Here is a 14,898-nt window from a genome sequence, read left to right on the forward strand (position 1 = left end):
TCATCTACTGTGTCCAGCAAATGCCTTCCTCTGACTGCTGAAATTTGCTGATAAGTGTGTCATTTATTATGGTGATTTTTATGATTTGGCACCACTTTCACAAAAACCATTCAGAAGTCATTTTATATCAAAGCAGGCAATCATACACAGTCATTTCAAGTGGAAACCACAGGTCATGGTGAACTGGACAATTCTCTGATTTTTGTGAATGAGAAATGAAGATTTAAATAGTCACCACCAAGAATTTAGTCTCCACATTCAATTAATCAGCACTTCTGTTTTTCTGTTTTATTGAGTATAGCTTACTTGTCTGTCTTAAAGAGTCTATCTTTTTAAAGACTAGTGGACAATTTATGACTAGAAATAAAGGCAAGCACACTGAGGCCAAGAAATGCTCCCAAAGTATTAAGCTGGTTTGAATATATGTCAATAGAATTGAAGCTGCTGTTTTCATGTCCCTGAAACAGCAAAACCAGAAATATTTGGAAGCTGTTTTGACATTCTTGAACATACCATTAAGCAACAATAAAAGAGGTTGTCATAGCTGCTGTGTCATAACGGAATGAGTTTGTCTCTCTTCAAATGGGTAGTGGCATTTTGCTAGTCAGAACATCAGGAAAAAATGTTAAAATCAGAGCCAGGGGAAAAAAAGGGTTCACAAGACAGTATAAATCACTATTGTTTTATATTCATTCAAGACTTACTCCTTTTTTCTTTCAATCTTCTAATCCTTCTTTGAAATAAAAAGCAGGGATGTCAAGTCTAAACCAACCAAGATTAGTCACATAGAGAAAAGAAAATATCTGTAGTTATTATTTCTATGTCTTGTACAGCTTGTCAAGAGAAAGTTGGTAAAGCAAAGTCTGGTTTCAGTTCTTTGCAAGTGAGTTTGCATTACCTGCTGCTGTTTCCAGGCCCCACCAGAAGCACCTCACATGCACTGGCCTTAACTGCATGTACCTTGTGTCCCACTCCTTTTACAGATTAAGCATATCTAGATATTAAATACTCAGAACAAAAATATAAACATGCAGCAGGGAGTGAATTGGATTAAATTATTGATGTAATGTTGTTTAGCAATGGGTTTTTCATTAGAACTGGCTAAAAATGGTAAATTGTAATAAGTAAAAAGCTAATCCCAGGAACGAGATTATGTCTGATATTTAATAAGTAGTAATATGGAAGCAGCTAAAAATATGTATCCTTAGCACCTTTGATTACACTTATCTACAACACTATGATGCTTATTTCACTGCCATGATATCTTTGTCACCATTCTATAATCAAAGTGGAATGAAACACTTTTGCAGAATTACTGCGTACTGGAGGCAGCACCTTTCCAGAAATAAGTTTTTCAGGAAAACAACATCTGCTACTCATAATATTCATGCACACCTATAAGTACAGCTGTTACTAGAGGTGTCTGACAGACAGGACAGAAATGGGTGCAAGATTTATCTGTTAGTTATATCACAAGACAGGTTTTAATACATTAAATATAAAACAAGTGAGAAAATCCTAGTTTAGAGATCAAGTTGAGGTATTAGGCTTTTCAAGTTCTTAGTAATGGATAATATATTATCTATGCACTCTCAGAGTTGTACAAACACAGACAAAATTGTCCCTGTCCTGGTCACTCCTGCTTGTGGATAGATCATAGGAAGCAGTGAGCAGAAACATCCTTTGAATTCAATTAGCCTATTGACGTGATGAAAATTCTCATAAATATGCCCTCAAATGGGCATTGGCTCTGTCATCTATCACAACACAGAGTACAGACAAGCCTAGCATGAAATTCTTCAAAAGAATTTGGGTTTTGATCTTTGCTTTCATCCAACCCTGAGTAAGATCTACAGCATTTACAGCACTGAGGATGAAGCTATTCAACAGGCAGCACTTTGGCCAAAACTGGGGAGAGAAGCAGAGACTGCAAAAACTGAGAGCACGGATCTGAGCCCTGAGGGAGAGGCAGTCATAGTGACTGCAGGTGTGACAGCTGGAGGCTTAGTACTTGGAGGTAGTGTCATGTCCTCTTGAGAAAAATCACCAAGTACAATTATTTTATAATTTAATCTTATGTTTCCAAGTATCTCTGCCACAGAGCATATTTGTGGACAAATATCAGTTGCTTACACCTCAGTCCCTAGGAAAAAAATATCTCAACTTCTTTTCTTTTCTTGGACTTTCACTGCAGTGATGTTACAGATCCTCTCTACCTTAGTCTTTGGGCATTAGAAGTGTTAAAAAAATAGGCAACAACCTAATATTTATCCTCATTTGGTTTCCCTGTGTTTCCCTACTTTGCTTTCTATTGTATTTCTGCACCTAACCTGCCACAACTGCTAAAGGATTTATTGCAGAGAATTTCTTTCTATGGTTACAACTTAAAAAATATGATTAAACTGTAAGGCAGTCTGTCTGGGCACAAGAATGAAAAGGCTGAGGAGACAAATACCTATTATGACCTGTTCCTAAACACCACCACTGACTGCAATTTCACAGTTTACTCAGGCAATCTGCCCAAATACTTCACAATCATTCCTGTTAAAAAGTTTATACCAATGTTAAGCCAGAACCTTTCATGCTGATTTAGGCTGATCATTTCTTGCCCTATTCACTACAGATTCTACCTTACACTTTGGAACTAACTCTTACATACTTGGAAGACTGTTAACTTGTCTCCATGCTCAGCCTTGTCTGTCTCCAGTTAATGAATCCCAAATATCCCATACATCCTTGTTTGTAGCCCTCTGATACCTCCTTGCTCCTGTAAACTTCCTCCAGTTACCCATACATTGCTTCAAATGCTGTGCCCAACACCAGACACTGTTTTCCCCTTGTGAACAGAGCACCTGGATTATTGCATCTTGGAGGCCACACTCTTATTTGTACATCTCAGCTGAGGTTTGCCTTCTCCCAGCATTGTGACACCTTTGGGTCACGTTCATTTTGAATCTCTATTCTTTTTTTTTTTTTAAAGATCAGCCACCTATCCAGCTGTTCCTATCCTCAATTCAGGATAGGATTCAACCAGGAATTAGTTGTTCCTGGTGCTAATCTGCACTGTTCCCAGTGAATTTTGAACAATCATTTGGATGATTTCTCCAACCTTTCACAATTTCTTTGAATCTTTACCTGAAGCCTTTTTTTTCTGAAGTCTCTTCCAGCTGCTTATCTGCGGTAAGCTTAATATTACAGTTCTCTGCTTCATCACTGTAATTTATTCCACTATTGAAGATTTCATGTAACATATTGATCCCTTCTCTTTGGCTTCCAACTCTGTCCTATATGTGGGCATAATAGTTTCAGCAAGATTACATCTTCCCAGCTTGCTTGTCATTAACACAATTCAAATTGTCTTAGAGTTAACCTATGTTATCTTTTGCTTCACTCATCTAGAATGACTTTTTCATTGCACAAGGAAATTTGATGAGTTTGATATGAACCTTCCTTGAAAAAACACATTGCTCATACTCGTGTTGCCTTCCAAATGCCTATAGATGGCAACTTTAATTATCTATTTGTTCTAGAACACTTTAGCTTAACTAGAATTTCCCAGCTCTTTACTAAGTTAAGTGCTGTATTTGCTGTTTTCATACACCCACTATTAAACTTGATCTCTATAAATTCTCAAATATACTTCAATTTTTTCTGAGCTTTCTTCATCAAGTTATTTCGGCACCTAGGATGACTTTTGTCAAATTCACATAATTTAAAACACTCAGCTCACCTCAGGGTTCTCCTATTTGTTTTACCTTTGTTTTAGACTGAGGCCTTACCCAGTATTGGATTAGTTACCAATTAGTTACTTTTAAATTATTATGGATGCAGAAAACATTGTGTTTTCTGGGCAACATCTTTGGTGGGTCTCCTCCCCAAGGAACAGCTAATTGGAAATGACATTGTGCTTCCTGTTAATGAGTTAATAAAAACATTAATAATAAATAATAAAGTAACAATAAAGCAGTAATAATATTAACTTAGAAGAAACAGAATATCAGCTAGTTACTCTGCTGTCCTTAGCCAAGGGCTATTGCTATTAATTTAGAATTAATTTATAGCCAGCCCAACTTCTATCTGATTTCCTATGTGCTTCCTTCTAGAGCTAAATGCCAGTGCAGAGCTAAACATGTGACCAGAACTCCTTTAACTCCTTTTTATCCTTTCACCATTCTTGGACAGGTTATGCTTGTTCCTTTAGAGTATTTTCTTTCAAGACTTCCTTTAGGTCCTAAGTCTCTTTACCTTGGATTATATATTTATGAAATCTTACCTACAAATCCTGAATTTGTTGATTCCTGATCTCAGGATGCCTCTCTTTTTCCTAAGCACAGGGAAGACACCAGCTCCTTGCTATGCTTGTTACCTTTCTCCTTCACATTCATTACCAGCTCCTCCCCTTTTGATTAGAATAAAAACCAGAACAGCAACTCCTATTTATCTTATTTATTTTAATTTATTTAAGTATTTAAGCCAATACTTTAATTCCTTCTGTCATGAGAACCTATTTTTTAAACAGTTGTTAACTCTGGATATCATAATGTTAAAGTCCCTTTTAACTCTTTTCTATAAGACTGTTAGGGGGAGTGTCTAGTCTGGTTGTCTATGCACTCCACATTATGTACTAAAATGTCAGACCTTTGTTTTGGTCCTATTTTAAAGATTTCCATAAAAATGGTATAATCTAGTTCTTCAGGCATGAGAAAGGCTTTTATTTCTAGTGTTTGACTTTCAGAGGCCTTTTAAATATTTTGGCAATTGGAACCATCATTACAGATTGGAAGTCTGTTGAAAAGATACCTTAGAGACTTTTGGCTTTACTTTGCATTCTTACAGATAGAAATCATTTGGAAGGAAGAAAAAGGAAAAGAAAAAAGGAATTTACTGTCCTGCTGAGAGTCACTTTACCTATTTTTCCCTTGACCAGGCCTCCTATTGGAAAAGCATTGCAATGGATACCTGGACTCCAATGTCATCTCAAGCAGAAAATGGATTTTGACATTTCTTGTCAAAGTCTTGCTTTTCTTTTCTTTTGCCACCTTCTGATAATATCACAATAGAAGGATCCCTTGCTCAGAACAGCTGGACACCCAAAGGTCTGTGAGGTGCTCTCTCATTTAATTGAGCTCATTCTGCTAGGGAAAACATGGAACCAGTGCTGCGTTAACATGGAAGTCCCAGCAGATTGAAATGTACAGTGATCCAGAGCTCAAATCCTTGAATCTCCAGAGCTACCTTGGAGAGGTCGGTGCAGCCATGTAAACTATGGTGTGACACACCTCTGTACCACCATCCTCTCCACAGGGAAAAGAGTAACTCCTTGATTTCTTACCTGAAGTTACCAAATAGCTTCTCTCTAAACCACGAGCAAGCATTTTCTTCATGTTCTGTTTAATTTGCTGTTTCATATTACCCTGGAACATCTGCCAGCATTACCCCTCACTCCCTTACCCTCAGGGATACCAGACACCTTTGCAAGGCCACCAGCTTGGACTAAGTATTGTATAATAACTAATCTGAAAAGCAATAGGGACCAGCAAACTTCCAGTTTCCTGCACCATGCTATGGGACTGTCCTCAGGAGGAATAATATTGTCCACAAGTTTTATACCTTTTTATCTGTAAGATCTTAATTGCTTTATTTTGGTGAGTATCATCATTATTATGAGAATTGTAGGACATCGGGATGCTAAGTTTTTAAGCGATTTGCTTAAAAAGAAGTCTGGAAAAGTCAGGATTTTCCCCTTGGTCTAACAGTTGTGCTCCATACATGTGCCTCCTACCTGCTGTTGTTTAATACCCTAGAGAACAAGCCTGCCCCAAATCTGCTGATTTTGATGGAATTTTTCTCTATTAACATCACTGGGTATTGGATAAGACTCAGAATGGGTGCAGAGACAGGACTGCTATGAAGCAGAAAAAACAGAAAGTTAAAGAATTTGGGAATGCATTATTTTTGAATGAAAGATGAAATGGCTGAAATGTCAGTTAAGAAGGAAAGAAGAAAGGGAAAGAGAGAAGAAAACATGAAGAGATGTCCTGAAGTTAATCAAAGAATTACAAAATGACTGAATCTGAGAAGTAAAAGCTAATGAAGAGATTTATAGTCCTAATTACTTTAAATCATTTAATTAAGAAATATGACTACAGACTATGAACTATACTCTCCATGGTTGCTTAAGAGGAGAGGCTGATTTTCCCCATATGAGTAGATGAACTGGGCTTGCCATCTGTCAGGTAAGAACGAGCATCAAAGCCCAATCCAGCCATTATTTATAAATGTTTTGGGATGTTTTTGTTTAAATTCTATGACCTTCCTTTGGAAAATGGATTGAGTTTTGCAAAATATGTAGATCTCTGTTTTGCTGACTTTTATATGGAAAACTCAGACAGCTGCATCCCAATATTTGGCATCTCCATCTCTTTCCCTCATCTACACTTCAGTGGTTTGGCTCACACCAAAGCAAGTCAGCCAAGGATATGCTCAATGGAGCCCTGAGCTGGAGTTAGTTTTCATGCTGACTCTAGGAAAGGATTTCCCAACTGCACCCACAAGTGAAACAACTGATGAACTAGGTTAATTCCCCTCACTGCCCTTCTTTTTGTCCTCCCCTGTTTTAAACTTGCTTACTTTCCTCCTTTGCCTTCCTCTAGGCTCAAGTATTTAATTCTTTTGTTTTCAAAAAGGCTTTTCTCTCCCCTGAATGCAGAGATCTCCTTGTTAATGTGGGTGACCAAGATGCTAAGCTCCACAGGTCAGGGTAATTCTGGATGTATTGGCTGACGCACTCACACTGAAACTGGGAACAGGACCAGTACTGACTTCACTGGGAGAAGCATTAAATCCTGGGGACAGCTATAGAGGATTTCCATATCTAAAATTTTCCAGTGACTTTGAAACTTACAATGAGGTTTGGATAACCAAAACATTCACAGTAAGATATAATAATACTTTATCCATTCCCCCCCCCAAAATAACTTGAGAAGTTCTCTGAGAAAAATGTCAACTTGGATAAAGTTAAAATCTGAAAAGGACAAAGAACAAAATAGGTTGTGAAAAATTTTGGTTGAGAACATTGCAACCTGAGCACATTAAAACTACTGGTCTTTAAAGCAGACTGCTGTGGGTTTTGGAAATCATATGGGGAAAAGTAGAAATTAATATTATTAAAAATAAAATGTTTTCCCCAATCACTGTATGTTACTGAAACAATGTTAATCATGGTTATTTATATTTTTGCTATTGGAACTGTTAAAAACTAGCAGTTGTTAAAAAATGGGATACTTTAAAGCTAATTCAATTTTAAGTCATAGAATGATATTGTAGAATCATAGAATGGTTTGGGTTGGAAGGGACCTTAAAGATCATCTATTTCCAACCTTCTACAACAGCTTCATCAAGGTCATGCTACTTGAAATGAAGGTTCTTTAATTTCACAGAAAGATTTTCTCCTGTACAAAATAAAGCATCGGCATTTTAAAAAGCTACCAAATATTCAAGTCATCACATCCTTTGTGTGAGAAAAAAGCATATTTTTGCTTGGAGAAAAAAAAAAAAAAAAAAAAAAAAAACAACAAACCACAATGGACTCTACTCAATGCAGAATCAAGACTGAGCTGAGAGAATAGACACTGATCATATAACTGCATAACATTATAATAAAAAAAAAATCCTTCAATAAAAGAATATTTATGGGAAATAATTTCTCTTGTTCCTGGGATTCCTAGGCAACTGGGCAGCCAGGGCACTATTCCCTCTGGGGCAATGAAAATGTTCAGGTGGATCTTGTTTTGGATCACTGTGTATGTTTAAACAAAGCCACACAACATTGGTCTTAACCCATTCTTCTAGATTTGGGGAGATGCAGACAGGTTACCACTGTTTCTAAAACCTAGCCCAGATTTACCACTCTGCAAATAAGTAAAATAAGATGTGTTTATTTTATTTGACATTTAAAAGCAAAAAAATTATCTAAAGTACAAGAGATATGAGTACACTTTGAAGCAGAATTGTGACACCTGTCTCAGTGTAGGAAGGGCTTTTATTCAATAAATTAAATGAACCTTACATACAAACCTTATATTACATTGAGTGTATGTTCTAGGACTAGAAATGTATATTCTCCAGTGTCTTCTCTTTGTCTCTAAGTGCGAGTTTGTCATGTTCCAGTGATGAAACATGGTGTGTTTACTAAACAAAAGGCATCTTTCCAGTATCGTGAACTGTTGAAATCTAGCCAGGTATTTCAGGCTTTGCCCGCACTGCTTTCTTCCCTGACTGTCTTGTCTCCTCTAATTGTTTCTCTGACGTATTGTCTTGGTTTGAAAGACAGGTGTCTGTGAAGGAAGGCAGGAGCCTCTCTTGGAATGGCAGATGCGACCCCCCTTCCCTCCGAGGTATTATAATTTGAAATCAAGGGGCTTTTAGGCAAAGATGTGGGAAATAGGAATAACAGTTCTTTACTATTATATATCTCTATGTGTATAACAAGCAAACAAACAACAATAACTCTGGCAGTAACAGCAAACAATCACAAACCCAGTCCCAGCCTTCTCGGCTGTCGGGCCCTCTCCCCTCGGGTGCAGTTCCGCTCGCAGCCGGCAGGGGCGCTGGCGGCTCCCGGTGAGCAGGGCAGGTGCGATGGTTCCCCCGCGGCTGCAGGGGGCGCTCCGGAGCGAGCTCGGGGAGCACGCGGCACTGGGGCCCTGGGATCCCGGGGAGGGATGGAACAAAGGCTTCACAAACCCCTGGGCAGCCGATCCCGGTGTCCGGCCGGACCCTCAGGAACAGCAGGCAGGAACAGCAGGCTGGAACGGCAGGCTGGAAAGGCAGGGACGAGCACAAATCCCAGGTGGCAGACGCGATGTATCCAAGCGGGGAACCCCCCAGAGGTCTGGGCAGGCAGGGTGAGCATGGCTACAACGCAGCGAAGGCTCGATGCAACAGCGGGGCAGGGCAGCCACAGCCCAGCTCCCAGCAGGGCAGGGAAGGCGGGCTTGGGATCTCTGACAGAAGGAAAAGCAGCCGACGAAACAGCCTCTCTCTCCATCCAAACGCCGGGACCGACTGACCGCACACCCAGGTGAAACAAAAGAGTACCAGATGCACCCCCCCACTATAGACAGCTCTTTTGTTTGTCTGAAGTATCCAGCAATTTGTCCCCCTAGCAATATGTATGGGGAAAATTCCTTTAATAGAAAAAAAACCTAGGAGAGCTCCTAAAACCCCAACACGTATTCAAAGCTTCTTTTCTAGGTACTACAGACCAAGATGAACCAAGAAGGGCTATAACTGGCAAAATCTGACAGTAAGAAAAATCTCCCCAAGTTGATCAAGACGTGTTATAGCAGATTAACACTCCTGCTAGTGGGTTGCTCAAATAAGCTGTAGATCTTTGAAGCCTTGTGAACCTTGTCAACTTTTCACCCAGACCACAGTACAGAAATATCTGGAGGAAAGGGCACTGAGTTTACTCACTATGAAAATAACACAGTTGAATACTCACATACCTTCTTAACCTCCCTGGGAAGCTGTTTTTGCTCTTTCTACAAGACAGACTCCTTATTGATTGATGATATGTTTCTTCATTCATATTTAACATGTTCATAAATGTTTTAATACCTTGTTTCCAGAGATTTTAATAAAAAGAGTATGCAGACAACCCATGAGATGAGCTTCTCCACCTTCCTTAATTATGTCAGAATTTTCACTGCTGCTCAGCCTGTGTACTTAGCTCTGTCAGCTGCCTCCACTCCTTTGATCCCTGTTCTGCCACTGCTGCTCACGATACCATTTATTGTAATGCTGTGCTATCATTACTTGTTCCATGGATGACGAACTAGAGATCTGCCTATTTCATAAAATAAGGTATTTCCTTGTAATTATTACTATCAACTAAGATAGACCATCAAACATCACCAAAACTTAGTTTTCATTACATCTGCTAATCATACATAAAAAAGTTAATGCCTATATTTTTCTCTCAAGCATTAAGAGCATAAAAATGACTACACATTTTCCTTACAAATTGCTGCTCCATTAAGCCTTTCTATAAGTTATCTGTTTAATTGCTAATAGAATCCTTATTAACTAAAGAAGATATTTTAGTGGTTAATTATCTTGTTGATTTTTAAATGGAAAATTTACATCATCTAGGCTACTAATTTTATACAACCTAGCACCTTTTCACTTCTTTACTGGAACTTGTGCTATCTCTGAAGTAAATGTTTTAGAGTTTAGTTGACCATTTTTGACCAATTTTGATATTTTAAGAAAAAGAATTGTCCTATAATGCTACCAGTTTCTTCTGTTCATAAGAAAGGTTTTAAAGGTTTAAGTAGACTTTGCATTTGAAACTGTCACACTTACATGTATATTAAATATCCTGAATTATGCTAACAGGAGATGTAATTAAATTACTCAAATTAAAACATTTTAATTCATAAAAACTGAATCAGAGTAGAAAAGCAGGAAAACATATTATGCAGGGAAGAGGGCATATTTTGTCAAAAAGAGGAAAGGAAAATAGATCATCTACTCAACACAGGACTCACATTTGTTTAAAAGAAGATGATATTGCTGAGACAATGTTTGGATGAACAGTATTTGGATGATGAACTAAACACATTTTTTAATCTTACGCTGTGGAACCCAGAGTGATGAACAGAACAGTTTAAGAATGCCTTGCCAAAAGTTTTTAGCATGATAAACTTCTGGTTTCATCTTCCACTAATATGATGAAATAAGCTTCTTAATTTTATTTAGGCCAAACCTCTCAGGATCAGGGATTGTGTCTTTTTCTGTATCTGTATTGTGCCTACCACATGGTATTCTAGGAATCTACAATATTATCTATTACAAAAAATATAATTATAGTTAATAATTATACTATATACCATAGCACTGAATTACTTCTGCCAAGCACTAGGGCAGTTTAAAATCAGCGTTCTTGAACTTACTAAGACCCCTGCATTAACCTCCAGTTTTATCATTGCTGTTTTTGAAGATAAGGTTAGAATTCCATTGCAACTGATTAAAAAGTTGCATTATTAATATAATACATGCCTCTTTTTCTGCTTGTATTTCTCTAGCTTTTCTTTTCATTTTTTCTGGCTTGTTCCTGACCTCTTTCATTTCTTTTTCCAGTTTATAAATTTTTCCTCTCTTCTTGGCAAGGGGAACAAACTTGTGGCCTGGAGACTTTAAAACATACTCCTGTAGCCATGGATTTCACATACCTAGCCTGCTGTCTGCACCGCATTCCAACTGAAAAACTACACTGAAGGAAATATTTCTGGAAATATTTATGAACTAAAAGAACTTTACAACCACTTCCAATTGCCTGGCACTGGTACTGAAGGATGAATAGGTGTCAGTAGGCAGGACACACCAACAAGCCTTTGCCAGTCCTGTTAACACCTGTATGAGCCACTGCAGAGATTCAAGAGCAGAGCAATCAGATGAAAAGAAACAGATCAAAGCATTGCTCTGCTTTGCTTTACTATCCTCCCTTTTTTTTTTTTTTTAAAGACTGTCAAACAGAGGGAAAGCAGCCTGAAAGAAAGTGCTTTCCCTTTCGTTAAACAAACAAGTGAACGGCCATTTGTTGACAAGATGTCTCAGTCTTTCTCACCAGGCAGAGCTTTCTTAACTCCTGCTCAGCAGCCTTCACAGCATGCTGGTGCTACACTACAGGAGCACCCAGCAGCAGCAGTTGCACTTGCTCTGCATCATCCATTAGTGGATCTGAAGTTCCACACTTCTCTAAAAGAAATCTACATTCAGGTGGATGGCTACATCCCTACGGATTGAGGAATGAATTACTATTTCATTGTGGCAGTACAGTTGTAAAGAAAGCAGTCCCTGGCAATCCAATTTTATATATAGGGTATTATTTTCCATTGTTAAGATTTTGTGACCCCATCTACACTTTAGAGTTCCTAATTTCTTCCAACAAAACTGCCACAGGATGTCCAGTACAGTACTTGTCATGGGTCTAAGATCTTCAACCCAATCTTGCCTATTAGAGATGTATGAAGTCATCAAAATACTGTGTTGCTAATATTTATCTGGAGATCTCCTCCTTTTTTTTTTTTTTTTTTTTAGCTTTCATTTTAGATTTTGTGTTAATCTAGGCACTAAACAGCCAGTCACTGAAATTCACAGTGAGAGCCCTGGTCTGCAGTTTTTGAAGCACTGTTCGCACATCACCATAAAAATTTTAGATTTTTGTAGTTTGCAGGACTAGTCAAGAGACCTCTACAACGTGGCAGAAGGATACAATTATATTGCAAATGCCCATGAGTACAGATGTGTATGAATACCAATGCAGGATGCTCCAGAAGCAGGAGGTAATATTAATATCAGTAATGAGGTGTGGTGATCTGTTTACCCACTGCTTTTCTGATCCTATATTCCACACACCCCCCCCCCCCCCCCCCCCGGCTTTCCCTTGCTCCTCGCCCTGGCCACTCCCTCGGGTTCTCCCTAGTGGTTCCTGTACCCCAACTTCGCCCATGCACCACCCCTGCAAAGTGACAAAACCCCCTGTGCCCAGATCACGGGGTCTCTCTGCCTCTGGAGAGCACTGGGACAAGATGTAAGATTAAAGATTCTCTTAAACCCTTATGGAGAGACCCTTCTCGCCTCCTTCGCCGTCACTGTGTTGTAGAGCTGATAGCTGGCTGGAGTAAGAGTGTGGAGCCATCCGAAATGGACTACAGGAGGATAGAACGGCTGTCCTGCCCTAAGCAGCTCCACTGAGCCCTCAGGGAACGCTGCAGCTTGCTAAACTAAACCTAGCACTACAACAATGCAGTCATTTCCTACACTATCAGGAATGCTTTTCAGTCTACCTCCCCAGCTGTGTGGATTCTCAGAAGATAATGACTGACAACACTTCCAGCACATTACAAAATTTACCTCTAAATGCACTAATAATCTAGAAAACTTAATGTTCATATTTACTTAGTATTTGCTTTAATTTACAGCTTTGTGTTAACAAACTCATTAAACAAATGGGATGATACTTGATTTCAGAAGTATCTTCCTGCACATTCCTCTGCAAAAATTTTGAGATTATAGTGTTCCAAACTAGATGGTTAGTCTGTTGGGATATCTTTCAAGTCTAGAGAAGTAGCTAGATTTCACAGACCCAGCATTATGTGCCAGATCAGGTGGCCACCACCTCTCCAGTCCTTTCACCCTGGTAAATTTCCTCCAGTGCTCTCTCCAGCTTTGGCAGAAGCAGCAATTTGAGGTTAGAAACACTGCCCTGGAGTTTCTTGTCACACCACCTCTACAACTGAACTAATAAAACAAGCAGCTGGGTTGAATTTTTTCCCTGGTAGCAACACCATCATCTTTGCATCTGCTCCCCACCTGAACAAGCTGCAGTAGTGTATGGTACATACTGTCGCAGTGAGCCCTGAGGAGGAACGGAGTCTCCCTTTCCAATGGGACAGGACCACTTTTATTCCAGGACGTCCTGCATGCCTCCTAAATCCCCTCTTTGAAAGAAGGCTAAAAACTCATCTCAAATTTTACCCACAGATTTCTCTACCTTTGTCCATTCCTGGTAACTTTCACAGAGCAAGTGACTGCCATGCTAACTTGAGTGTATATTTCCACTCAGCTTATTTTCAGCTTAGAAGTACATGCATCATATGTTATCAAGGAAAAAGTATGAGGGGGGAAAAAAAGTTAGTAGAATTCATATTTATCTTCCATTTCCACAAAAGAGAAAACAGAGGGAGTCTGCCCTGGAAGCCTTTTAGAAGGACCAAAAAAGGAACATGGGAAGAGGCCACGAACTGTGTTAAAGCACTCTCCATAAACAAGCCCCTGAATTTGATTCAGAAAAAATGGTATGCTGATCTAAATAGATTTTTTCTCCTATAGGGATATCAGTAGAAAAACCTGGATAGAATTTAGAGAACCACAGAAAAAGGCCTGTATAGATTATTTACAAGGAATATTGAAAGTATTAAATTATTTGAGCTTGGCTAAACAGCAACACAATAATATTTTCACTTCACAAGTATTTTTAAACTTTATTTTTAAATGCTGTTTTCATGATGAAGTGAAGCTAATATGTGGACCACTCCTTTTAAATACAGTATCTCCCTGGCAACCAGACCAGCAAAAACAGAAAAAGAGATTAAATGACCAATCATTCCTTCCATCTCTCATGTCTTCGATTTCTTTGCTGGATGGCTGATAAAGTGCTCGGACCCTGTGACTCCTGTGGGTGAAGCCCAATGCAGTGTTTCCTTTGGCAAGACTCAGTGTGTGCAGTTCGATGGTATGCTCGGCTGTTATCCCATGGCTGTCTGAAGGAGAAAAAACCTCTTTGGAATGCCAGCAATAAAGGCTTGGCTATCACAGGGCCAAAATTTCAGTATTTCCCTATGAGTATTTTTAAGCCCTAACTTGCAGAAACATCAAGGAGATTTTGGGAAGATCAGACAACTGGTCCAGGAACTATGGATGGGAATAGTTCCCTGGAAGGGCATCTAGCTTGCCAGCCCAAAATGAGTTACTCACAGCAATGCAGGAACTCAGAACAGATGATGGAGAAAATGCAGATGTGTTACTGACAGAAAAATGACAGATCCTCAAAATCTATCTGAACTGAAATGTATGGTCTTCAAAATTATTCCAGCTAGAAGGAGGAACACCTTTCTGCCAGGCATGATCCTGATGTAACCCTCTTTGTGTGTAGTCAGTGTCCCTGCCCTTCTCAGTCTGAGACAGGGTGGCTGTCATGCACTCTCCAGACCCCTCGCAGTGTGCAGCTGCCTCTGTAGGGAACGTATTGCTCTTACACTTCTCTGTCTTTTTCTGGCTACTCACTTGCTCTATGAACAAAAGCTAGTTTTAACCTTAAAAACTTAATGA

The 14,898-nt window shown here is 39.1% G+C and overlaps 1 long non-coding RNA gene across 1 annotated transcript; it reads left to right on the forward strand.

Moving 5' to 3' along the window:
• Window positions 1–1,535: 1,535 nt before the first annotated feature.
• LOC138105421 (uncharacterized) lies at window positions 1,536–14,167 on the forward strand. Its single transcript, XR_011148463.1, has 3 exons — window positions 1,536–8,396; window positions 12,242–12,350; window positions 14,118–14,167. It is a non-coding gene; the product is annotated as an uncharacterized lncRNA (long non-coding RNA).
• Window positions 14,168–14,898: the final 731 nt, after the last annotated feature.

Source organism: Aphelocoma coerulescens, chromosome 2, assembly GCF_041296385.1.
Source record: "Aphelocoma coerulescens isolate FSJ_1873_10779 chromosome 2, UR_Acoe_1.0, whole genome shotgun sequence".
Taxonomy (NCBI): Eukaryota; Metazoa; Chordata; class Aves; order Passeriformes; family Corvidae; genus Aphelocoma; species Aphelocoma coerulescens.